The sequence below is a fragment of the Amblyraja radiata genome, chromosome 45 (genome assembly GCF_010909765.2).
Source record: "Amblyraja radiata isolate CabotCenter1 chromosome 45, sAmbRad1.1.pri, whole genome shotgun sequence".
Taxonomy (NCBI): Eukaryota; Metazoa; Chordata; class Chondrichthyes; order Rajiformes; family Rajidae; genus Amblyraja; species Amblyraja radiata.
The window spans coordinates 3,995,476-4,022,081 of NC_046000.1; positions in this window are offsets into that span (position 1 = coordinate 3,995,476).

Here is a 26,606-nt window from a genome sequence, read left to right on the forward strand (position 1 = left end):
CAACTGCGATAAATCCCCTCGATGGAAGGAAGGTCAGAGCAGATGATGGACAGGGCAGTGTTTACTACTTTTTGTAGTCTTTTCCTCTCCAGGGCGCTCAAATTGCCGAACCAAGCCACGATGCAACCCGTCAGCATGGTCTCTGCTGTGCACCTGTAGAAGTTATAGAGAGTCTTCCTTGACAATCCGACTCTCCGTAATCTTCTCAAGAAGTAGAGCCGCTGATGAGCTTTTTTGATAATTGCGTTAGTGTTCTTGGACCAGGAAAGATCTTCAGAGATGTGCACGCCCAGGAATTTGACGTTCTTGATCCCTTTCAACCATCGACCCGTTGATATAAATGGGGCTGTGGGTCCCCCTCCTACTCCTTCCAAAGTCCACAATCAGTTCCTGGGTTTTGCTCGTGTTGAGGGCCAGGTTATTGCGCTGGCACCATATGGACAGTTGCTCGATCTCTCTTCTGTACTCTGACTCATCCCCATCAGTGATACGGATTGGTGGAGAGGTTGAATATTGCGTTGGCGGAACAGCCCTCCCGTGTGAACACACACATACACACACACACACACACGCAATAGTCAGTCCACCACTATGCCGCTACCAAGTGTAATCCCGGAAGATGTGGCTTATTTTACCGAGTGGGGTGGGAGATCAATATAACTATACTGATTATATAGGTTTATGCTTATGACAATGGCAACGTCCATCTGCAACAATCAGCTACTTGCATGTTAACCAGCCCATAAAACAATTCTGATCGTGCAGATGCAATTATATTCGTAGGGTTATCAAGTGGCACCTCCCTTCAATGTTGTTTCGTTGAGTTCGGAACACGACACTTCGAGATGGCTCAACAGTTAGTTTCAGTATCCCAGAACAACCCCCATCAATACCTGCACTCACCACCTATGCTGCCAGTATCTACAAAATAAAGGAATCTACAGACGATGGATTCACTTAAGCAAATGCTAAACACTACTGTCCTGTCTTCGACTTATTATAATCATCACTATACTCGAAACTCCGAAAATATCAACCTACGCTTGACGAATCGGATTATTTTTCGTCAATCTAGTTCAAGAAAACTTGACTCAAACAATTGTCTCAACTTAATACTTCTTTATTGCAGCGCTGCGATAATTCTCCCACCCGCTAACACAGAGCCAACGGCTCAGGCGCAAGTCAGATGAACTCTCTCTCCTGTAGAAAATCAAGGCATTATATAGGTATTAGACAGTCGGGGTGCAGAGTGTACGGCAAGCTATTAACCAATCATATGATCCCTTCCGGTGATTTACAACAGTTGTAGTCACATGACTGCCCCTCTCTGGCCTATTTTTACAGCCCTTGTTTACCATATAACCATGCACCAATTACACCACGGACACAGGCCATCTCGGCACTTCTAGTCCGTGCCGACCACATATTATCCCCTAGTCCCATCTACTATATTTATTTATTTATTTATTTGATTATTTATTTCGAACAGAATAAAAGAATAAAAAACAAGTGTGAAACAGCATACAAAAAACAAAACAAGAATATGTATAAAGTGTCATAAACAATATCTATAAATAAATGAAATCGTATGTGTCCGAAAAGGAGCAGGTAGAAGCTAAAGCGTATTAATTCCCATCCCTTATAATTATCTTATACAAATTTAGCAGCTATATGTACACCAAATGATTTACATTTATACACTAATCAAATATTTACAAAGCCATACAAAAAAGAGAGAAAAAAATAAATCGAAAAGAAAAAACCCTCATATACTATACAGTATCTTAGTCATATAAACAACCCATCACCCTATAATCACCCTTCCCAATGCGATCAGTACAACAGATATGCAAACGGCATATCTGGAAGAAATGCGACTCCTTTTAGCAGGTAAAGCTGACACATTATTTTTGATTTGGTTTCATTTTATCGATTTCTTACAAGCATATGGTGCAACACAACCATAGAATTAAAATGTTTTATAATCAGCGAGTGGCCTGGAACATAAAATATGTATATAGCTTTCAATCTCCTTTTTCCTTTGCTTCTTTTATTTTTATTTTCTCTTTTTCGTCACTTTCTCCTTCTACTTCGTCTTCTTTCTTCTTCCTTCTTATGGACCATCTTTCTATCTCACGCACCACTTATGTCAAACTCTTCTTTTCTACTCTTTTCTTCCTTATTCCTGTTTTGCTATTAAATTAAAAAAATAAGACGTTGTATATGAAATGTAATATGTCAACAAGCATTAGGTACTGAGGTACCACAGTATTGTACTTACTTCTAACAAAAATTAAAAAAAACAAAAAAAAACTAATATCCCACACAATCACCTATCCTCATCCCAATATCCTTTTAAAAAAAGTGTTTGTGTGCATCTTTTAAAACTGAATTTTGTTTGTGCTAAGCTTTATCTCCTGTTCCAGACCATTCCACAAATTCACACCACAGATTGCGATGCACATACTTTTAAGAGTTGTTCTGACATTGGGGGTTTTTTTAATTCTCTTCCTCTCTCAAATTATACCCACCCTGTCTTTCCATAAACAGTTTTTGTATATTTCTTGGAAGTAAATTATTTCTTGCTTTATACATGATTTGCGCAGTCTTAAATATAACCAGATCGGTGAACTCAATGTATGTGACTTTAAGAATAATAAATTGGTATGTTCAAGATGTGATCATTCTTATAACCATATAACATATAACAATTACAGCACGGAAACAGGCCATCTCGGCCCTACAAGTCCATGCCGAACAATTATTTTCCCTTAGCCCCACCTGCCTGCACTCATACCATAACCCTCCATTCCCTTCTCATCCATATGCCTATACAATTTATTTTTAAATGATACCAATGAACCTGCCTCCACCACTTATTGCTCTTTTTTGTAATGTGCATAACGGCTGTAGGTTGGTTTTGTAGGTGTTACCCCATATCTCCACACAGTAACTCAGATATGGCAATATGAGTGTATTACACAGAGTATGTAATGATTTGTGGTCCAGAATGTGTCTTGATTTTCCCAATATTACTACAGACATTGCCGGTTTTGCTTTGACGCGTTTTATATGTGGTTTCCAGCAGATTTTGTGGTCTATTATTACACCAATAAATTTATTTTCATATACTCTTTCTATACTTATGTTATCTATTTTCAATTGTACTTGAGGGTTTGTTTTATGTTTTCCAAATAGCATAATCTTTGTTTTGCTTAAATTTAGGGACAATTTGTTGACATCAAACCACTGTTTTAATTTAATCATTTCTGATGTGATGACCTCCAAAAGCTGCTTCAAATTGTCACCGGAACAAAAAATATTCGTATCATCGACAAATATAATCAATTTCAGTATATATCATACTTTGCATATGTCGTTAATATATATTATGAAAAGCGTTGGACCTAACACAGACCCTTGATGTACTCCACAAGTTAAGTACTTGCATTCAGACCATAGCCCTCCATTCCTTTCCCGTCCACATAGCTATCCAATTCATTTTAAAATGATAAAATCGAACCTGCCTCCACCACTTCCACTGGACGCTCATTCCACACAGCTACCACTCTCTGAGTAAATAAGTCCCCCCTCATGTTACCCATACACTACTGTCACTTAATTCTCACACCATGTCCTCTTGTTTGAAACTTCCCTACTCTCAATTGAAAAAGCTTATGCACGTCAACTCTGTCTACCCGTCACATCATTTTAAAGAACCCTATCAAGTCCCCCCTTAAACTTCAGCGCTCCAAAGAATAACGACCTAACTTGTTCAACCTTTCTCTGTAACTTAGTTGCTGAAACCCAGGCAACATTCTAGTAAATCTCCTCTGTACTCTCTCTATTTTGTTGACATCTTTCCTATAATTTGGCAAAAAAAATTGTACACCATGCACTAGAATTGGCCTCACCAATGCTTTGTACAATTTTAACATTACATCCCAACTTCTATACTCAATGCTCTGATTTATAAAGTCCAGCACACCAAAATCTTTCTTTGCCACCCTATTTACATGCGATTCCACATTCAGAGAACTATGCATAGTTAATCCTAGATACCTCTGTGCAACTGCATTCCTCAATTCGCTACCATTTACCATGTACGTCCTATTTTGATTTGTCCTGTCAAGATGTCGCACCTCAAACTTATCAGCATTAAACTCCATATGCCATCTTTCACCCCACTCTTCCAAATGGCCTAAATCAGTTGTAGCCTTTGAAAATCTACTTCATTATCAACAACACCACCTACCTTAGTATAATCTGCATACTTACTAATAGTAAGATTAAACGAGAATTTACCAGTTTGAAGTTTGATCTGTATTTTATGAGGAGTTACGATTGAATTGAATTGAATTGAATTGAATACCTTTATTTTCATTCAGACCTTACGGTCTGAACGAAATTTCGTGCCTGTAGTCATACATACAATCATACAATAATAAACAACAATAAACACAAATTAACACCACCACAGTGTGTCCTCCAAGCACCTCCTCACTGTGGTGGAGGCAAACATCTTAGGGTTAATGTCTCTTCCCTCCTCTTCTCCCTCTGCGCTGAGGCGATTCCCCACCGGGCGATGGCACAAAAGTCCCGCGGCTCACCGAACCCCGCAAACGGGCCGGCTCAAAAACCGCGGCCCGGGGGTGGTCGAAGCTGCCGCCCTCCAGTCCAGCACACGCAGCCGCTGGCCCGCGGCTCAACCCCAGACTCAGGTCACCGCCGCCAGAAACGCCGTCCCAGCCACCGGAGCACCGTTCCAGCCCCGAGCCGGATCGCCCTCACGTGAGTACCGTTCTCCCTCGGGCTGGGCCACTCCGACGGGAGTGCCGTTCTCCCTCGGGCTGGGCCACTCCGACGGGCCACAGCCCCTCACGGGAAAGTCTCTCAGCCCCTCGCCACGCCGCTCTCACGAGAGCGCAGTTCCAGCACCGGGCTGGGCCACCCTCACGGGAGCTCAGGGCGAGTCCTGTCAGCTGCCTCCAGAGTCCCGAGGTCGCCAGCTCCGCCATTAGGCCTCAGCGTAGACGGAGGCAGAGAAGGGGAATACGACAAAAAGGTCGTATTCCCCCGAAGGGAGAGACAGCAAGCCCCGTTTCACCCCCCCCCCCCCCCCACCCCCCACCCCCACCCCCACATAAACACGACCTAAAAACCAAAAACGTAACTAGACAAAACGAAAAAACCAACACAAAAAAGTAAAAGACAAACGGACTGCAGGCGAGCCGCAGCCGTTCCCAGCGCCGCCACTTCCGGAAGCTTGATGAGGGGTTACGTGAAGAACCCGCTCAGTGCGCAGGCGCGGCATACTTCCAAGCAGCGGTGTGGAATCACAGATAGACACAGTTATTTGAAGTAAACATAGTAAAGATAAGGAGACATCAATTTATTAGTTTGATCCATATAATGAGGGTGGGAGCAGAGGGCACGTAATCCCTCATCGTAACTCCTCATAAAATACAGATCAAACTTCAAACTGGTAAGTTCACGTTTAATCTTACTATTTAACTTCGGAGTCACGTGAGTGACTACGTGAAGACTTCAAAGCTCTGTGATTTCAAACCGTGTAACAGTGCCGAAGTTCTTGAGGGAGGAAGTGTTATCGTAATCAACCAATGAATCCATTTGTAGAAAAACACAATGGTATTTTTTAAACAATAACAACAAAGAATTAAATTGCTCCCCTGGGGTTAAATTAAAAATTTGCAGTCCGTAAATCTTGCTGCAAATAAAACAGGTTTTGCCAACGGCTTAATATAAAATTTCTGAACGGTCTTCCCCCCCCCCCCCCCCCCACCATCCTGCTGTAGCCAGGATTTGGTCCATAGGCATGTCCATTCTTTTAGCCGTCGACATGGATGCTGCCCTGGTGAAATAAAATGTGTACACGTTAGTGTTTATCCCAGCAGTTTTTGGCACCTGCTTGAGCCATCTCGCAATGGTTTGCCTCGTCACCCGACCATAAGGTTTTTATGACTGACCCACAAGGCTTTTCATCTCCCTCGAATATATTGGTTGTGTCTATGTAGGATAGTAGGTGGGTCATGGCACATAACCGTGATTCTGGTGGGTAAGCCCGGAATTCCACCACTGGATTAGGTGTTCCTTGTCTGCTCTGTTTGATCAGTCGCTGGATAACGACATATATGGTCTGGAGCTGTGATCATGTTGTCCAGTCGCAATAGGTGTAGTGACAGGACCCTCTGTGCTGATACAAGTGCCATCAACATGAGTGTTTTGAGCATATAATGTTCCAGGTTAAGGGGTCTGGCTGGTGGCCATCCCCTGAGGTATGTCAGGACCACACTGACATCTCATGTATGGGTGTACCTTGGTTTAGGGGTTAGAGTTGTAAATACCCTTCATTAGTTTGACCACCAGCAGATGGGACCCCATTGCCTGTTGTCCTGGAGCTGGTTTTAAATAGACAGGCATGGCTCTTCTAGCCATGTTGATGGCTCTGTAGCTGAGTCCTTCATCGTGGTGAAGGTTCGTCAGGAATTCCAGTACGTTGGTAACTGTAGCGGTTGAGTAGGTGGTCCCTTTATCCAAGCAGTACTTCTCCCATTTCTTGATGCTGGACAAGTGCTGTTTTTCAGTGGATGTTCGAAGGGATGCTGACATGGTGTCGATGGTTTGTTCTGATAATCCCAGTCCCAGAAGTGGTTTGTGCAGAATCTGCAACCCAGGAGTTTGATTTTCATGGCACGGGTGCTTGTGCCCGACACTGGGTGTAAATAACTCTGGGTCACTGGGGATACCATCGGAGTTTCAACAACCATGTCATGGAGTTTTGGGAACCATGGCTGTGTAGGCCAGTCGGGTACTATCAACATACCTGAAGCAGAGTCCATTTGTATTGTGCGTAGTCCCCAACTGATGAGGCAGAAGGGAGGAAATGCATAGAAGAAGAATTTCCCCAATCCAGCGCGAACGCATCTACCGCTGCTGCCTCAGGGTCTGGTTCCCAAGCGACATACATAGGTATCTGGTGATTTAGCCTTGATGCAAATAAATCGATATTGCATGATAACTTTGCAAATTATGTGGGGTTTAACATCCATTGTCATTACATTTACGTGACCTGGTGTTTGCCACTGTATTTAGCTTACATGGCAGGTAAGTTACTAGTAGCCAAATATGTCTTTCGACACACCATTGCCAAATTGTGTTGACCAACTTGTCGCATGATACCGTTTTATGCCGCCCATATGGTTAACGTAGGCTGCCACCGTAGTATTATCTATTTGTGACCGTACATGCAAGTGATGCATATTTGTGCATATGCTTTTAAGCCATAAAATTATGCTAAACAGTTTTTGCCCACCACTGTAGTTATGATATTGCTTCAGTGCGTGACTTCAATGATACGATCATAATGACCTGTGTGTCGTTTTGGCGCCTGTACCTTTGCTCTTTGTAAGTTTTGACAGTGCAAAGGTCTGAATTGTGTAGCCGGAAATGCTGCTACCATATTCCCAATTACTCTGTTACTTGTCGAATAGTTGGGAGTACGTGGACCATTAATTGTTGCATGATTGTGCCAATTCAACTGTTTTGTCTCTTGGCAAAGTTACAGTCACGTAGACTGAATTAATTGTGAAGCCCAGAAGTCCATGATTGTGGATGGCTTCAACCTAGATGTATCTGGATGTGACACAATCCCAGGGTTTCGAATAACTGTTTGGTAGCTGATACAGCTAACATAGTCAATTCCATGGTCTTGCCTATTTTCCCATTGGGTAACGCTTTAAATTGCCATAGCTGCCCCATCCAGGTAAACTTCAGGTATCTGCGATGATCCTTGTGAATGGTACTAAAATAGTAAACATCTTTATGATCAATGCTTGCCATGAAGTATCCTTTGGAAACTAGTTGTTTGGCAGTAACAACCGTTTCCATTTTGAAATGAATACACTTAACAACGCTTTTTAGTGAAGTTAAGTCAATGATGATGCGACATCCACCATCTTTTTCGGTTTAGTGACGAATATTTGATACGATTTCCAAGGGTTCATGTTTCCCATGATACCGTTTGTAATTAGTCTCACCAGTACAGCTTTTCCCTCTCGTTTCTTTAACGGAGAGGGAAAATACCCTCTGGGGTAAATGTTGAACTGGTGGCAATTTTTCTAGTATGAATTGTATTTTGTATCCACTAAGCCATTGAGTATATACTGATCACTTGTGATAGACTCCCGTGCTACTTAAACAGGTGTAATCTCCCCTGTTAATATTAAGCCCCTATTTTGTATACGTTGGTAGGAACCAGACCCACCTACCTCCATGGTTATGGGTATTCTTCTGTTTCCTGCCGGTCCAACGAGTCTTGCACGTTGTCTGACGTGGTGGTGGTGTTGGGGGTGGCGCATTTTCCATGGGGCCTGCTCTGGGCCTTGGCCTGAAAGGCTTACGGGTTTGGCATGCAGGCCCCGATCTTTCACCAGTACCATGAGGTGGACCCTCCTGGTGGACGCGTTAGAGATACTGCTGACTGGTTTACGTGTGGTGCTCATTACAGACCCTGCCCTCTTGCGCCGATATTTTGGACACTTCGTCCAGTTTTTGTGAGGTCGGCGTTCTTTGAGGGCAGGTTTTGTAACTTCCTGAGAAGTTGCGGAGCACTGCGAACAGTAGGTCAGGTGTTTTGCCATACTACCGTGACCCTCTGGAAGAGCATGCGAAAATGATAGCCGACGTCAGGGATATCAAATTCATTTTTTGTTATTTTGGCTTTTTTTAAGCGATGCTCAATGTACCCTGCAATAATGGTGGCCACTTTGAGTAAATGCAATTTAGGGGAAGCGTGATGAACTCCAACGCCTCATGACTACCTGTCTTGGAGATTTTTGAAAGAACAGGTAGTAAGCTGGCCATCAGTTGAGAGTGAAAAGCCATCTCGCTAGTGGTGGAGCCACATAGCGGCCACACCCAGCAGCTCTTCCTGATCCTGTACCTCAAGCATACTCGCGATGTTGTTCAGCCAGTGAACCCTCTTCATGACCAGCCCAGCCCCTGGTCACCCCAAAGTTAACCACACTAAGGAGGAAGCGATGGGCAGTGCCTAGGCACTGTGGAGGGTATGTCTGAACCCCCAGCGAGACTGCCCCTCACGTAGCGTGTCTCGCAGGAGCTCCTGCTCCAGGAGCCGCCCCAGCGGATCAGGCGGCTGTCTCTCTCCCTGCGGGTGGAGAGACGTCCCTTCCGACAAGTCGGAAGCCACCGGCCGGATGCCTCTTCGGATGGCTAAACATCCAGGCCGCAGCTCAGGCACTAGCGGGACTGGGCTCGGCGCGGTGAGGGGGATAGCGGTGCACCCGTTGATTGTTCCTACCGCCTTCTTCGAGAGGTTTTGTGCCTTGTAGTAGCGAGAGCGCCCCTCTCACACCTCTCGCTACTTCTAATCACACACCTCCTAACTCCAAGCACACAGTAGTAACGCCTCATAAAATACAGATCAAACTTCAAACTGGTGAGTTCTCGTTTAATCGTACTATTTTACTTCGGAGTCACGTGAGTGACTACGTGAAGATTTTAAAGCTCTGTGATTTCAAACCGTGTAACAGTTCATACTTCGCTCGCTGCCGAGGTCTTTCGAGGGAGGAAGTGTGTTATCGTAATCAACCATGAATCTGTTTGTAAAACAATAATGGTGTTATTAACAACAACAAGACCAAATGCTCCTCCGGGCTTAAATTATATATTTTTTGCAGATTATTTTTCTGCAAACGATACAGGTTCTGTCAGTGGTTTGTTATAAAAGTTTGGAACGTATACTCCCTAGACCACCCCGCTGTAGCCAGGACGTGGTCCATTGGCACGTCCATCCTCTTAGTCACCGATGTGGATGCTCTCCTGGTGGAGTAAGATTTATACACGTTAATATGTACTCCAGCGACTCCCAGTACCTGCTTGAGCCACTTGAGATAGTTTGGCTCGTCACCTGACCATAACGTTTCTTGTGGCTGACCCATAAGGCGTTTTCTCTCCCTCGAGGATTACTTATTGTGTCGATGTAGTTCAATAAGTGGGTCACAACCCCTAAGGTACGTCAATTCCACACAGACATCCCTTATTTGGGTGTACCTGGGTCTGGGGGATTCAACTCTCCTGAATGTGATCACCAGCGGGAGGTACCCTATGGCCTGTGGTCCTGGTGCCAGAGTTAAGTAGGCTGACAGAGCACTTCTGGCTGAATCCTTTATTGTGGTGAAGTCCTGCCTGAGGTCCAGTACAGGGTTTTGTTGTAGTTGAATGTGTAGTTCCTGTGTTTGAGCAGTTTTTTCCCACTTCTTGATGTTCGTCAGGTATGTTCCCTAGTGGATATGCGACGGAAAGCTGTCATCATGGTGATAGTGCTGTCTGATCCAGGACCAGCAGTGGTCTTCCCATTTCTGCAATCCAGGCCCAGCAGTGGTCTTTTAATGGCCATGTTGAGGACCACTGGGAACCATGACTGTGGGTTTAGTCCACTGTATTTTGCGTAGTGCACGACTGATGAGGCCCAAGTACCTATTGATGAGGTAGAAGAAGGGGAGAACATATAGATTAGACCCCCCCCCCCTCAATACGTGGGAGTTTGGTGTCATGTGACAAACATTGGTACGTGGCGCTTCAATTGGAATATAAGGAAGTCGATATCTGGTGACCATATTGCTTTGTAATCTCAGCAAATATTTTGGTGTTAATGTTCGTTTACAGTATTCAGCTCACCTGATAGGTAAGTTACTGATTGTCAAACAAGTTTGACGACATACGGTTAACATTGTTAAATAAATTGTCACATAATATCGATTTTATTCCGCCCAAGTGGTTTGGTATATGTCACCACTGTGATGCTGTTAATTTATAAACGAACATGCAAAACGGTGCACTGCTGAGCAATATGCTTAACTAATGGTAAGTAATTTTATTATATAGCACGTTTAAAGTCAACTCGCATTGGCACCAAGTGCTAGCAAAGCTCAGTATCTATATCAGGACACACAAGAATGTAACTCAAGAAAAAAAGGTGGAAAAGATACAAATACAATCCTCCTTCTCTGAAGAGCTTGAGACTGCTACACAATTACATTTAGAAATGAATTCCATAATGACAGTGGCCACTTAAAACAACTTTGGATGTTTGCATACCATAGAAAAAGGTTAACAAACAAGAAAAAATGGACATAACACATGTATAGTGTTTGACACATACGTCCCCCCACAGCAGAATCAATCTCCACTGTGGGGAAGGCATCAGAAATGTTAAGTTATCTTCCTATGAAAAACCCCTAGGGCAGGTCCATTTGTGGCCTTACAGCTAGTCCGATGAATATACTCAATAGAACATACTCAAAATTACTAACTAGGTTAATGCCCAGTGTCTAAGTGATGATAACTCCAGATAGCCCATTTGCCACCATATTCTAGGTATGGAATATAGTTGAACACTAGTATCTAGCTCACTGGAAAGTTACAATGTTCAGTAGCTAGTAAAGCTGCTACTGATCCCAATACTATATCACATAGACGATAGGTGGTTGATGTGCCATAACTGATAGAATTAATGAATTCCAGATAGACAATGTTGTGGATGGGGTCAACGTAGATATCTGGATATATGACAGAGCCCAGGCTAAATAAGTTAGTAGCTAATGCTGCATATAACTACATCCAAGGATAGTCTGTCGTGAATATATAGACATGCCATGACGTAATGTTCCTTAAAGTGTCAGGGCTGTTTTGATTCTGGATAGCTTCAACTCATATTAGCCAAGTCTAGTCACATATATATGCGAGATGTGCAGTGAATGAAAATGGCAATGCTTGCCATGGTTACCCCATATACGTAAATTGTGGTATACCCGAAGCCTTATGAAGGGGTACTGAATAGTATGCATCTTTAAAGTCGATGTTTACCATGACGTATCCTAGGAATCCATGGTAGCAGTTACAGATTCCATACATAGGTATTCCTGATGAATATTTCATGCGGTTTTAATCAATGAGTGTGCGACATTCACCATCTGTGGTTATTAGGGTACCCAAGGCTATATGGGATTTCTTATGACCCCTCGTATATTTCCCCAAAAGCTAGACCCTCATGTTTATTAGAGGGAGGGTAGACCCCATGCTGTACTGCTGGCAAGATATTAATTCTATTTGAAATATAACCACCAAGAGCGATAGTTTCCCAACCAGCTGTGATTCCCTCCCCGCTGTTAGTACAAACCATTCACCTATATGTGATGGTAGGAACAATACTTATCTGTCTTCACTGTTGTTTCTTGGGTTTCTGGTTCATTGTCTGCAGGGATGTTGTTTGTTTGGGGGGGGGGGGCGCATTTTCCATGGGGTCTGCTCTGGGCCCTGGCCTGAAAGGCTTACGGGATTGGCATGCAGGCCCCGAGCTCGCGTTAGAGGTACTGCTGATTGGTTTAGTGTGGTGCTCATTCCAGTCCCTGCCCTCTTGAGCCGAATATTTTGGACACTTCGTCCAGTTTTTTAGGCTTAGTTTGGTAACTTAGCCAGATAGCAGGATCTGTGGTAGTGAGGTCGGCGTTCTCACAGTCCTGTAAATTTCTTAAGTTGAGGGCAGGTTTTATGACTTCCTGAGCGGAGCATTGCGAGCAGTAGGGTCAGGTGTTTTGCCATACTACCCTGTCAGTCTGGGATGAGCATGCGAAAATGATAGCCGACGTCAGGGATATCAAATTCATTTTAATATATTTGGGTTTTTAAAAGCTATGCTCAATGTGCCCCCCGATAACGGTGGGCACTTTGAGTAAATGCAATTTAAGGGAGGCGTGATGAAATCTAACACCTCATGACTAACTGTCTTGGAGAGGTTTTTTGAGAAGAACAAGTAGTAAGCTGGCAGCCAGTTGAGCCTGAAAAGCCTTCTCGCTAGTGGTGGAGCCACTTAGCGGCCACATCCAGCAGCTATTCCAGATCCTGTACCTCAGCATACTCCTCTTCAGCCAGTGACCCCTCTTCATGACCAGCCCAGCTCTGGTCCCCATCGATCCCTCGACAAGGGAGATGGCCAGTGTGGAAGCACTGGAGTGGGAGTGTTAAGCTCCCTTGGCGGACTTGCACCTGCTCCTGAGGCAAGTCTCGCTGGAGTTTTAGCTCCATGACCTTCATCTGGCTTGGAGAAACAGACACTCTTGTTTCTTGTTTGAAGTGTTGATTCCATCTTCCGTGTCTGTCTCCAGCCTGAGGTTGGTCCTGACCTTGCTGTTCGAGGCTGTCTGCCGTTTTCGGGCGGCAATTCAGCGGTTCTCGGGCGGCGAGTCTCCTTGTCGGGAGTCTGCAGGGGTGCCGGCCGGTTTTTAAATTTCCCTCCAGTCCGCTACCGTTGGTCAGACAGCTGTTTTAGCGGACTGGGCATCAGCGCAGCACCCGTTGCCGCCTCTCCCCCCTCCACTCTCGGCCCCTTCCCTGGAGTCGAACGGGGGCCGCTTCCCTCTGCTGCTTTGCTCCCCCCTGGAGCACAAACAAACGCAAAGTCGCTAGTTTAAACTGAAGGTAAGTACTTACCTAACGGTCCTTTCCTTCAGGCTTGTAGCGGGAGCTGCCTACTCCCGCTGCGTCGCTGTTGCCTGCGTGAACGCAATGCCGCGCATGCGTGCTGAGCGGCCTCTTCACGTAGTCGCTGACGTGACTCCGAAGTAAAATTGTCCAATTTGATTGACGATAAGTGTTCCTTGCCAAGCTCAGATACAGCTTCATGTTGACAAGGGAAAATAGATTATGAAAGAAAACTGTCAGGGAACATTGAAACTGACTGCAACATTTTTATAGATATGTAAAGAGAAAAAGATTAGTTAAAACAAATGTAGGTCCCTTACAGTCAGAAACAGGTGAATTGATCATGGGGAACAAGGCCATGGCAGACCAATTGAATAAATGCTTTGGATCTGTCTTCACTAAGGAAGACTTAAATAATCTACCGGAAATAGTAGGGGACCGGGGGTCTAATGAGATGCAGGAACTGAATAAAATCCAGATTAGCCGGGAAGTGGTGTTAGGTAAATTGAATGGATTAAAGGCCGATAAATCCCCAGGGTCAGATAGACTGCATCCCAGAGAACTTAAGGAAGTAGCCCCAGAAATAGTGGATGCATTAATGATAATTTTTCAAAACTCTTTAGCTTCTGGAGGAGTTCCTGGGGATAGGAGGGTTGCTAATATAACCCCACATTTTAAAAGGGAGGGCGAGAGAAAACGGGGAATTACAGACCACTTAGTCTAACATCGGTAGTGGGGAAACTGCTAGAGTCAGTTATTAAAGATGGGATAGCAGCACATTTGGAAAGTGGTGAAATCATTGGACAAACTCAGCATGGATTTATGAAAGGTAAATCATGTCTGACGAAGCTTATATTATTTTTCGACGACGTAACTAGTAGAGTGGATAAGGGAGAACCAGTGAATGTGTTATATCTGGACTTTCAGAAGGCTTTCTACAAGGTCCCACATAAGAGATTAGTATACAAACTTAAAGCACACGGTATTGGGGGTTCAGTATTGATGTGGATAGAGAACTGGCTGGCAGACAGGAAGCAAAGGATAGGAGTTAACGGGTCCTTTTCAGAATGGCAGGCAGTGGCTAGTGTGGTACCGCAAGGCTCAGTGCTGGGACCCCAGCTCTTTACAATATATATTAATGTTTTGGACGAGGTAATTGAATGCAACATCTCCAAGTTTGCGGATGACACGAAGCTGGGGGGGGGGGCAGTTTTAGCTGTGAGTAGGATGCTAGGAGGCTGCAAGATGACTTGGATAGGCTGGGTGAGTGGGCAAATGCATGGCAGATGCAGTATAATGTGGATAAATGTGAGGTTATCCATTTTTGACGTCCAAAACAGGAAAGTAGACTATTACCTGAATGGTGGCCGATTAGGAATAGCGGAGATGCAACGAGACCTGGGTGTCATGGTACACTAGTCATGAAAATAGGCATGCAGTTGCAGAAGGCAGTGAAGAAAGCGAATGGTATGTTAGCATTCACAGCAAAGTATTTAAGTATAGGAGCAGGGAGGTTCTACTGCAGTTGTACAGGGTCTTGGTGAGGACACACCTGGAGTATTGCGTACAGTTTTGGTCTCCCATTCTGAGGAAGGACATTCTTGCCATAGAGGGAGTACAGAGAAGATTCACCAGACTGATTCCTGGGATATCAGGTCTTTCATATGAAGAAAGACTGGATAGATTCGGCTTGTACTCGCTAGAATTTAGAAGATTGAGGGGGGATCGTATAGAAACTTACAACATTCTTAACGAGTTGTACAGGCTAGATGCAGGTAGATTGTTCCCGATGTTGGGGAAGTCCTGAACAAGAGGTCACAGTTTAAGGAAAAAGGGGAAATCTTTTAGGACCGAGATGAGAAAATTATTTTTTACACAGAGAGTGGTGAATCTCTGGAAGTATCTGCCACAGAATGTAGTTGAGGCCAGTTCATTGGCTATATTTAAGAGGGAGTTAGATGTGGTCCTTGTCGCTAAAGGGATCAGGGGGTATGGATAAAAAGCAGGTACAGGGTACTGAGTTGGATCATCAGCCATGATCACATTGAATGGCGGTGCAGGATCGTAGGGCCGAATAGCCTACTCCTGCACCTATTTTCTATGTTACTGTGTCATGCCCTTTCCTCTCCTGTTATCTCTAGGGGGAAAGGAGCTTCAATCTCAATTGAGGCCCTCTTTTTATGGTTCTGTTTTCACACTAAAGGCACCACACAAAGCAATTAGAATGCTGCAGCTGCAGACCACAATCAGCACCATGTCAGAGCAAAGTTGCCTTCTCAATTTTCTATAAACATTATAAGTCGTACGTATACAAATTTCACATAACCCTCACCCGAAAACGTTTCCCCTTCGGGCGCCCCTACTCCATTCCACACATGTCTTATCTCTTATCCCAACATAAGTATAATTCAGCTTAGCAAAATACTGAATCACAAAGAAACATAGAAACATGGAAAATAGGTGCAGGAGGAGGCCATTCGGCCGATCGAGCCAGCACCGCCATTCATTGTGGTCATGGCTGATCATCCCCTATCAACAACCCGTGCCTGTCTTCTCCCCATATCCCTTGACTCCACTAGCCCCTGGAGCTCTATCTCACTCTCTCTTAAATCAATCCAGTGACTTGGCCTCCACTGCCCTCTTTCCAGCCTTGTTGTCTTGGACATAGTATAAACAGTCATAAACCCTGAGCCCATCATGCTATACTAGAGCTCAGAAATGTGTCATACAGAAATAACAAACGGTCTGTGACCAAATGCTAGCGACCTGAGAAAGGGGCCCCACTGGTAAACTACTTTTGAATACAAGATTGTACATATTAAAAGGTACACAAAATTGCTGGGGAAACTCAGCGGGTGCAGCAGCATCTATGGAGCGAAGGAAATAGGCGACGTTTCGGGCAGAAATCCTTCTTCAGACATATTACAGACATGTGTACATATTAAAACTTCTGTTCGCTCCAAGATTAGACAAGGTACATTCCTTGCAGCTTTGTATCTGCCCCAGAGCCATAAACACGGCCTCGATAACAGCAGTGAATTCTGTGTTTGGGCTACGCATGTTTAGATTAGCGTTTTCATGTTTTGATAAACCACCTGTGCCCTGTGTGTGTGATGGTCTTTGTACTCTGTTTCTGCCATGTGTTTGTGAAAAGCTTAAGCTCTCTCTCTTGTAGCATTAAAAATAACGACATTGCTTACTTTTATTATCTGAGCGGTCTTATTATACAATATGTTCTCATTCCCCCGTGTTGTCATTTCATGAAAACTGTTAGGATAATAACACAGCAGAGACTCATCAGGAGTGCCTTATTAGTCATCCAAGTTTATTCATAACATTGTGATTCTTCATAGCCCCCAAAACCCTTACCGCGTAGGTCGACAGGCTGGGTTGTTGACACCACTACTGCTCCCTACTCCTCTGCTATTCTCTATACCCCAGCCCTTACGGTGCTCAACTATTCTGGGCTTCATACCACTGGTCTATCTCCATGTTATTCATTCTAATGCATTCGTCTTCTAACAATTATTTCTCAACTTGCACATCTACCATCCTTTCAATTTCCTGATCATTCAACCTTGGGATGCTTTCGTCATCTAACTCTATATGTTGTAGCAGTATCATATTAGTACCCATGCTTCCCATAGCCTGCATGAGCTTTCATAATAGCCGGGTTGTCTCCAAGATATTCAGTCTGCAGAAAAAGTCGAAGTTGCACTCCCGCAACAAACAGCGTAATCCCCACAGGTGTCGGTTATCGAAGTCTACCTGCCGATCGGGCAGCCGCAGTATCCCGTTGCAGTAGTAAATCATGGTGACGTTGCCCCGGGACACATTGTCGAATTATCCTTCACTTTCCTGCGTCTACAGTAGCGCCAGGATGCATAGCAGGATGAATCGCCTCATTTTAATTTATCTGGAATATACAAAGGCTCACAAAAGCTAATTTCTTACTTAATTGACTTAATCAACTATTCACTCAAGTTAGACGTCAGTCAGTCAGTCAGTCAATCCGTCCAGTAATTAATCTCATATTCTTAATCATGCCAAATAAATAAAAGGGAAAAATTAAATGTATTTCCTGTTAAAACACATCAAGTTACTTACATTTACTAGCTAAACCTCTCCCCCCTTTTGATTGGACTCCCCAATCAATTTGAAGTGGTGCAGGTGAACCCATGCAGCGCGACCTACGACTTTGGCAGCGGTCGGAGAGGTGAGGAGGACCTGGAAGGGACCATCCCAACGTGGGTCGAGGTGCTTGCGCGTCCTGTTCCTTACCAACACATAGCATCCTGGATAAATATTAGATGGGACTTTGAACGCGGGCGCGTCATCATATGCAGCCCTGACCTGTGAATGAGAAGCTCGTAAAGCACGGGTTAAGGCTAATACATAAGATGTCAGTTCCTCAGTTATCTGGTGGAAATGGACCGTCGCGGAGGCATGGTCATTCCATGGCGTGCGTAATGGTCGACCATATATCATTTATCATTTAAAAGTAAATTGTATAGGTATATGGATAGGAAAGGAATGGAGGGTTATGGTCTGAGTGTAGGTAGATGGGACTAGGGGAAAATAATTGTTCGGCACGGACTTGTAGGGCCGAGATGGCCTGTTTCCGTGCTGTAATTGTTATATGGTTAGATGGTTATATGATTTTACTTCGGAGTCACGTGAGTCCAGGCGCACACGCGTCATATCGTCAGGCGCATAGCGACTGTACGCGACTGCGACCGCGTTGGGAGGAGCAGAGCCCTCTAAGCGGTGAGTGAAAGAATACCTGAAGGTATGTACTTTTACTTTCACTTCAGGCCATTTTTCGTCCGTGTAGACGGTGTGCTGGGAAACAGGCAAGTCTAATTATGGAGAAAAGTGGGAAAAGTAAAGTGAAGCGCACCGCAGCTAAAACTCAAGAGGACAGAGTGTCTGAGAAGAGCGTGCGCCCCGTTAAAAAGTCGGCTGTAGAAAAAACAGCGACTGCTAAAACGGGAGAGAAAAGTTCCGTTGAAACACCCACAGGGTGTAAGGCCAAAAAGAAAACAAACAGGCCAGTAGACTCGGATGAGTCGGAACCGGAGGTCATGTCGGATCGGGTTTCACAATTGTAAATCCTCATGGGAAAAATGATATACAAAGGCAAACTCCACAAGGAGTAAGTTACCGCGGGTCACAGGAGAGACAGCGTATGGAATACCCAGGAGAGATCCTGGGAAACGTTGGCCTACAAGTGAGCCAGCGCCAGAAATGCCTTATGAAGAATAATCTATGTGTTGGCCTAGCAGAGAGACAGCACTAGAACTGTCTGAAGAAAGACACTACAGACGTTCGTCTACAGGAGACCCAGCGTTAGCAGCATCCAAAAAATGGGTGCCAGAGTATGGTTCTATGGAAGAGTCTGTAATACCCGAAAACGGGTTTACTAAGCGTAGGTCCATAAGGGAGCCAGCGCACGAAACACCTGAAGAAGAAATACCAGGTGAACCCCATTATGAGGAGGAATTTCCAGAAAATTCTGACAATGAATAATATGAGGACCAGAGTCCAATAAGACAGCTCAAAGTATCAGGTCTGGCCCCAAAATTCTCAAGTCCCAGATATAAAGGACCGTCACAACAGGATGTTTTGGGACTAATGTGTAATGCACACTTCGAAATAAACTGTATTCGGAAAAATGCTATAAGAACTAACATACATCCTAAGTTTGCAGGGCTGTGTAAACCATCAAATTTACAATTGCCGAACTTACTCTTTGGAGAAGATCTAGCCAAAACGCTGAAAGTCCTGAATGAAGAGGCAAAAACGATGGGCATGATTAAACCACCGATGGTTGGCAGATCAGTTCGAAGGCAATATCCATACCGAAGGGTGACTGGAGCTGGTGAAGGAACACGTCGCTCGTACCCGTATACGCGTTATTGAGCGCACTGCTCCAGGACGTGGAGGACATCGCATTCCCAGGTGGCTCTGGTTCGAAAGAAACATATCAGATGTTTCACATTCACAAATTGGGGGAAGGTTACAATTATTCCTAAAAGAATGGCGAAAAATAACATCTGATGCATTTATACTGTGCAGTATGATGAGGTTCTGAATTGCATTCTACCCACATTTGAATCCTCATAATCAACATGTTCCTAAACGAATGCATGTTTTTCTAAAGAAGAGAATAAAAACATTCAAGTAGTCCTTAACATGTTGAGTAAGAAAGGGGTTATCGAAAAAACAGTCTATCAAAACCACCAATTCATATCTAGTATTTTTTCTAGACCATAAAAGGATGGTGTTTGTAGAATCATTCTTGATCTAACAAATCTTAACCCTTTTGTGCAGTATAAACATTTTAAAAAGGAGACATTTACTAATGCTATGCAGCTAATTTCAAGAGAATGCTATATGGCCAGCATAGATCTGCAAGATGAATATTACTCTGTGGCTGTGCATTATGATGATCGTACATATTTGAAATTTAACTGGATGAATCAATAATGGCAATTCAAAGTATTGCCAAATGGTTAACCTCAGCCCCTAGACGGTTTACACAATTGTTAAAAACAGTCTTAGCATTGTTAATAGCCGAGGGCCATTTGATAATGGCTTTGTTCGGATGATATATTAATTGTGGGGTACACTGAAACTAAAACAAAAGCATCAGTATCAGAAGTCAAACTCACAATTCAAAATCTGGCTCCAGATAAATCTAGACTGTCTCCAAACAAAACAATTGATTACTTGGGGTTCACTATTAATTCAGAACACATGACAGTGACTTTACCCAAGGACAAACAGCTACAGCTAATTGAGTGTTGTATCACATTAATTACAGAACATCAACCGTCAATTAGGCAAGCGGCAAGCTTACTTGGCAAGCTTACTGCTTCTTTTCCAGCTGTACAGTTCGGTCCACTGCATTATCAGCAACTGCATCGAGCAAAGGTACAAGCATTATAAAGACATTCGGGGCATTTTGATAGGCCCATGCAACTATCAGCATCAGCAATTGCTGATATACAATGGTGGATTAAGAGCGTTTCCTATTCTTCCAGGAAAGGTCTGGTTGAATCACCTGCTATCATTCTACAGACTGATGCTAGTGCGCTAGGTTGAGGGGCCACTGACACCATACCAGCTGTGGAGGTAGATGGAATGCGGAAGAGGAACCTTTGATCGAAGCACATGGAATTAATTATCTAGAATTATGAAGTACATTTCATGGGCTTAAAGCGTATTGCTCTAATATGCAAAATCTGCATGTGCAGGTTCAGATTGATAACACTACGGCAGTAGCATATGTCAATGATATGGGTGGAATCAAGTCAGAAGCTTGTGGCAGATTGGCAAACATTATCTGGCACTGGTGTATTATTAGAAACATTTGGTTGTCGGCAATTTACCTCCCAGGTAAATTCAACATAATTTCAGACACTAGGTCACGGAAATTTAATGATAATACAGAATGGATGTTAAATCGTGACATTTTCTATAACATTGTTCCAAAATTTGGAAGGCAAATTGACTTGTTTGCATCCAGACTGAATCACCAATTGCCTCAATATGTTTCATGAGAACCAGATCCAGGTGCAACAGCAGCAGATGCATTCTCGCTTAGTTGGGGTGGAATGTTTTTATATGCATTTCCTCCCTTTTGTCTTATTAGTAGGTGTCTACAGAATATCAAGCAGGATAATGCTTCGGGATTGTTGGTGGTCCAAGATTGGCCTACACAACCATGGTATCCACTAATGCTAAAAATATTCACAGAACCTACTCGTGCACCCTGTAACTGGTGATTTTCATCCTTTACATGATCGTGTGGCGGCTCCCAAGGGTCGTGCCACCTTAGTGTCGAACCCCTCGGCACAGGAGTGGTTCAGTCCGGAGGCGGCCCTTAGCCGGAGGCTTTAAAGGCTGGGGTTTGGGTGCCATCTTTCTCTCGTTTGGTCTTCCCTACAACCGGGAGGATCAGAATAAAAAGTGTCTCTCTCTAAACACGACTCCGTGCTTTATTCCAAGACACACGCTACATTGGTGACCCCGACGCTCCATTGGCGTCATGATGGAGAGCAGAGAAAGCCCTACCTCCTCACAGGCCGGCCTGGCCCTGTCTCTGGACGCGGTCTCCGTTAAACTGCCCAAGTTCTGGACCACCCGGCCGCTCATCTGGTTCCAGCAGGCGGAGGCCCAGTTCAACCTGCGGGGCATCACGGTCGATGCCACCCGTTTCTACTACCTGGTGGGAGCCCTCGACCAGGATGCGGCTGAAGAGGTCACGGACTTCCTCGCAGACCCCCCGGACAATGATAAATACCTCGGCCTGAAAGAGCTCCTGCTCCAGATTTACGGACTGAGTAGGATGGAGCGTGCTGGTAGGCTCGTGCATATGGGGGGCCTAGGCGCCCGGCGGCCATCTTCCCTCCTAAAGGAGATGGTGGCTCTACTAGACGGGCACACGCCGTGCCTGATGTTTGAGTATACATACCTGCATCTGCTGCCGGCCTACATTCGTCTGCAGCTCACCGACGTCTCGTTTGCCGACCTTCGGGCCCTCGGAAGGCGCGCCGACGCCCTGTGGATGGCGCGCCCTGATGACGTCAGCGCGCTGGGCGTCAGCAGAGACGGGGTCGCGCTGAGGTCGACGCGCCCTGATGACGTCAACGCGCTCGCCGTCAGCAGGTACGCCGATGATGTCACCCCAGCAGCTCCCGAATTCCCCCGGTGGGGCGGGGGAGATGTGGAAGGAGTGACAGCTCCAGCCCGACGGCCCGTACGATCGCCCCCAGCGGCAGTGAGGGGTACTGCACCTGCAGCCCAGCGCCAGCAAGCTGCAGGCACCACCAGCAGGAGCAGGCAAGCTCCAAGTGACTCCAACAGGAGACGTTGGTGCTACTACCATCAACGCTGGGGTGCTGCAGCACAACAATGCCGCCAGCCATGCACATTCCCGGGAAACGCCTGGGCCGGCTGCCAATAGTCCCCGCGGCGGCCGACAAATTCATCGCCTTTTTGCCTGGGATCGGCGCTCCGGGACCCGCTTCCTCGTGGATACAGGAGCGGAGCTCAGCGTCCTGCCCCCTTCGCTGGCCGACATTCGTTCCGGTAAGCGGGGGCCCGTCCTCACCGCGGCGAACGGCAGCCCCATCCGCACATATGGACTGCGGATGGTTCCCATCGTGCTCGGCTCCTGCCATTTCTCATGGAGCTTCACCATTGCCGACGTCTCCCAACCATTGCTCGGGGCCGATTTCCTCCGGGCGCATTCCCTCATGGTGGACGTCGGACGTCAGCGTTTGATCAACGCCACTACGATGGAGCCGATCACGTTGCGTGTGGATCAACCGGTGGGACGGCCACTGGCGTCCGTGGACTCCCGATTTGCACGTATCTTGGCTGCGTTCCCGGACATTCTCACTCCGCAGTTTCAATCAGCAACCCCCAGCCACGGAGTGTTGCATTATATCCCGACTACCGGCCCACCACTCCATGCACGAGCACGGCGACTGCCACCAGATAAACTGCGTCTGGCACGGCGGGAATTCCGCACGATGGAGGCCTTGGGGATCGTCCGCCCTTCAAGCAGCCCTTGGGCGTCCCCACTCCACATGGTCCCCAAGTCAAGCGGGGGCTGGCGGCCATGTGGGGATTACCGACGGTTGAACGCGGCAACAACAGCGGATCGATACCCCGTACCCCACATCCAGGACTTCACGGCCCATTTGGCTGGGGCCACGATTTTTTCCAAAGTGGATTTGGTACGGGGTTATAATCAGATCCCAGTTCACCCGGATGACGTGCCGAAGACGGCGATCATCACGCCATTCGGGCTTTTCGAGTTTACTCGGATGCCGTTCGGCCTCAAAAACGCAGCACATGCCTTTCAGCGCCTCATGGACGGGGTTTGTCGCGGCCTCGATTTCGTGTTCGTGTACCTGGACGACATCCTGGTGGCCAGCCGCTCGCAACAGGAACACTGTGCTCACCTTCGACAGCTCTGTCAGCGGCTCAGCGAGCATGGTTTGGCCATCAACCTGGACAAGTGCCGTTTTGGGGTGAATGAAATTGACTTCCTCGGCCACCGCGTGACTGCGCAAGGCGCGGTTCCCCTGCCTGACAGGGTCGACGCCATCCGCCGGTTTCCCCGCCCACGCACGGTGCGTGGCCTGCAGGAATTTGTCGGCATGGTGGCGTTTTATCATAGTTTCGTGCCATCCGCGGCCCACATCATGCGGCCCCTGTATCAACTTCTGGCGGGTGGGCAGCACAAGAGCGTTGAGTGGACCCACGAGGCGGAGGCAGCTTTTGACGGCGCGAAGGAGGCCCTTGCTCGGGCCGTACTGCTGGTACACCCGCGGGGAGATGCCCAGACTGCTCTCACGGTGGACGCCTCGGAGTCGGCGGTTGGTGCTGTGCTGGAGCAGCTGACGGGCGGAGGTTGGCGGCCCCTGGCCTTCTTCAGTCGGCACCTCAACCGTGCGCAGACCAAGTACAGCGCGTTCGATCGTGAGCTCCTGGCTCTGTACCTGGCTGTGCGCCATTTTCGTTACTTCCTGGAGGGCCGCCCGTTCACCGCCTACACCGACCATAAGCCGCTCACTTTCGCCCTGCAGAAAGTTTCCGATCCCTGGTCCGCACGTCAGCAGCGGCAATTGGCCTATATATCGGAGTACACTACATCTATCTGCTACATCAAGGGGAAAGACAACCGGGTGGCCGACGCATTGTCCCGGCCCGCTATCAACGCCGTGTTCGAGGTGGCGCCCGGAATGGACTATTCTGCTCTGGCGGCGGCACAGCTCACGGACGATGAGGTGCCCGCCTACCGGACTGCCATCTCCGGCCTCCGCCTTGAGGATGTCCCTCTCGGTCCTGGGGGAGAAACAATCCTGTGCGATGTGTCGTCCGGTCAGCCGCGCCCCATCGTCCCTGCCACCTGGCGCCGGAGGGTGTTCGAGGTGATCCACGGACTGGCTCACCCATCAATCCGGGCGACAACGGCACTAGTGGCTGCTCGTTTCATGTGGCACGGTCTGCGCAAGCAGGTTGGCCATTGGGCTCGCACCTGCATTCCGTGCCAGACGGCAAAAATCCAGCGCCATGTCCGTGCGCCGCTCCAGGAGTTTGGTCTACCTCACCGGCGGTTCGACCATCTCCACATAGACATTGTAGGGCCTCTCCCGCCGTCCCGGGGCATCACCCACCTGCTTACAATGGTGGACCGCTTCACGCGGTGGCCGGAGGCCATTCCGTTGACCGATACCTCAACGGCTAAGTGTGCTCGTGCGTTGTCCGCGCACTGGATTGCTCGCTTCGGGGTGCCGGCGCACATCTCCTCAGACCGGGGGCCACAGTTCACCTCCGAGCTGTGGTCAGCCATGGCTCACTTGCTGGGGGTGCGGCTACACCACACCACGGCTTACCACCCGCAAGCTAACGGTCTGGTGGAGAGATTCCACCGGCAGCTGAAGGCAGCGCTGAAGGCACGACTCTCCGGCCCGGACTGGATGGACGAGTTGCCGTGGGTCATGCTGGGCATCCGGACTGCTCCCAAAGAGGACTTGGGCTCATCATCGGCGGAGCTCGTTTACGGGTCGCCACTCACGGTGCCCGGGGAGTTCGTGCCGTCGGCGCCGGGGCAGCAGGGAACGCCCTCATCCACCCTACAGCGCCTTCGCGAGCAAGTTGGCAGGCTCGCACCCGTCCCGACGTCCCGCCATGGGACATTTCGCCCACACGTGCCATCAGCCCTCAGGGACTGCCCGTACGTCTTCCTGCGCCGTGATGCCCACCGGACTCCACTCCAGAGGCCGTACGAGGGTCCGTTCCGAGTGCTGGAACACGGGCAGTCGACTTTTGTCCTGGACATGGGGGGCCGGCCGGAGGCAGTGTCGATCGACCGGTTGAAGCCGGCACACCTGGACATTGACCAGCCGGTGCTGGTTGCCCAACCTCGGCCCCGAGGGCGCCCCCCTTCACGGCACCCTCCGCCTGTCACTCCACCTGTCCTCCCGCCGGTCCCTCGTCCTGTCCCTCCACCTATGCCTCCGCAAGCCCCACGAGCGGCTAACTTCCGCACAAAGGCCGGCCGGGTCGTTCGCCCGCCGGTGCGTTTCGTGCCTCTGGTTCTGGGGGGGGGGGGTCCTGTGGCGGCTCCCAAGGGTCGTGCCACCTTAGTGTCGAACCCCTCGGCACAGAAGTGGTTCAGTCCGGAGGCGGCCCTTAGCCGGAGGCTTTAAAGGCTGGGGTTTGGGTGCCATCTTTCTCTCGTTTGGTCTTCCCTACAACCGGGAGGATCAGAATAAAAAGTGTCTCTCTCTAAACACGACTCCGTCCTTTATTCCAAGACACACGCTACAATCGTATTGATTTGTTGATTTGCAGATTCTAAAAAGGCCATATATCGGAAGAGGACGATCAGATCGCACTGTGGATGTAATTGCAGGAGCCTGGAGGGATAGTACATTTCTTACATTAAGGAGGAGTTTTGCTCAAGACACAATATTTCATACCACACTGCAGACATTTCAGATGTTTTAGAATTCCTGTCAACATTACATTTTGATGTAAATTTAAGTTATAGTGCGATAAACACTGCAAGGAATGCCCTCTCTGCATATTTATGGAGAGCATCAGAACAACAGGTTCCAGGATCACACCCCTTGGTCTGTAGATGAATGGAGGGAATTTTCAGTGCCAAACCTCCCAGACCCAGATATACAGAAATCTGGAATGTGAGTGGTGTCCTCATGTTACTTCGGGAATGGAGTCCCATTTCAAAATTGTCTTTGGACAAAATTACCATGAAGGTAGTCATGTTAATGGCATTAGTTTCAGCACAAAGTACAGACATTACATACATTACGTATAGACAGAATGGGAATGACAAACAGAGGCAATTACATTCTACGTATATGACTTACGCAAACAGAGCAGACCTGGAGTCATGGGTGCAAATTGGTCTTTGCAGCATATCCTACGGATCCAAGACTATGTGCAGTGACACATTTAAAATGTTCCATTGAGGCCATCAAGGACTTAAGAGGTGCAGAATCGGCATTATTTATTAGCAATAAAAAAACACATAAAAAAGT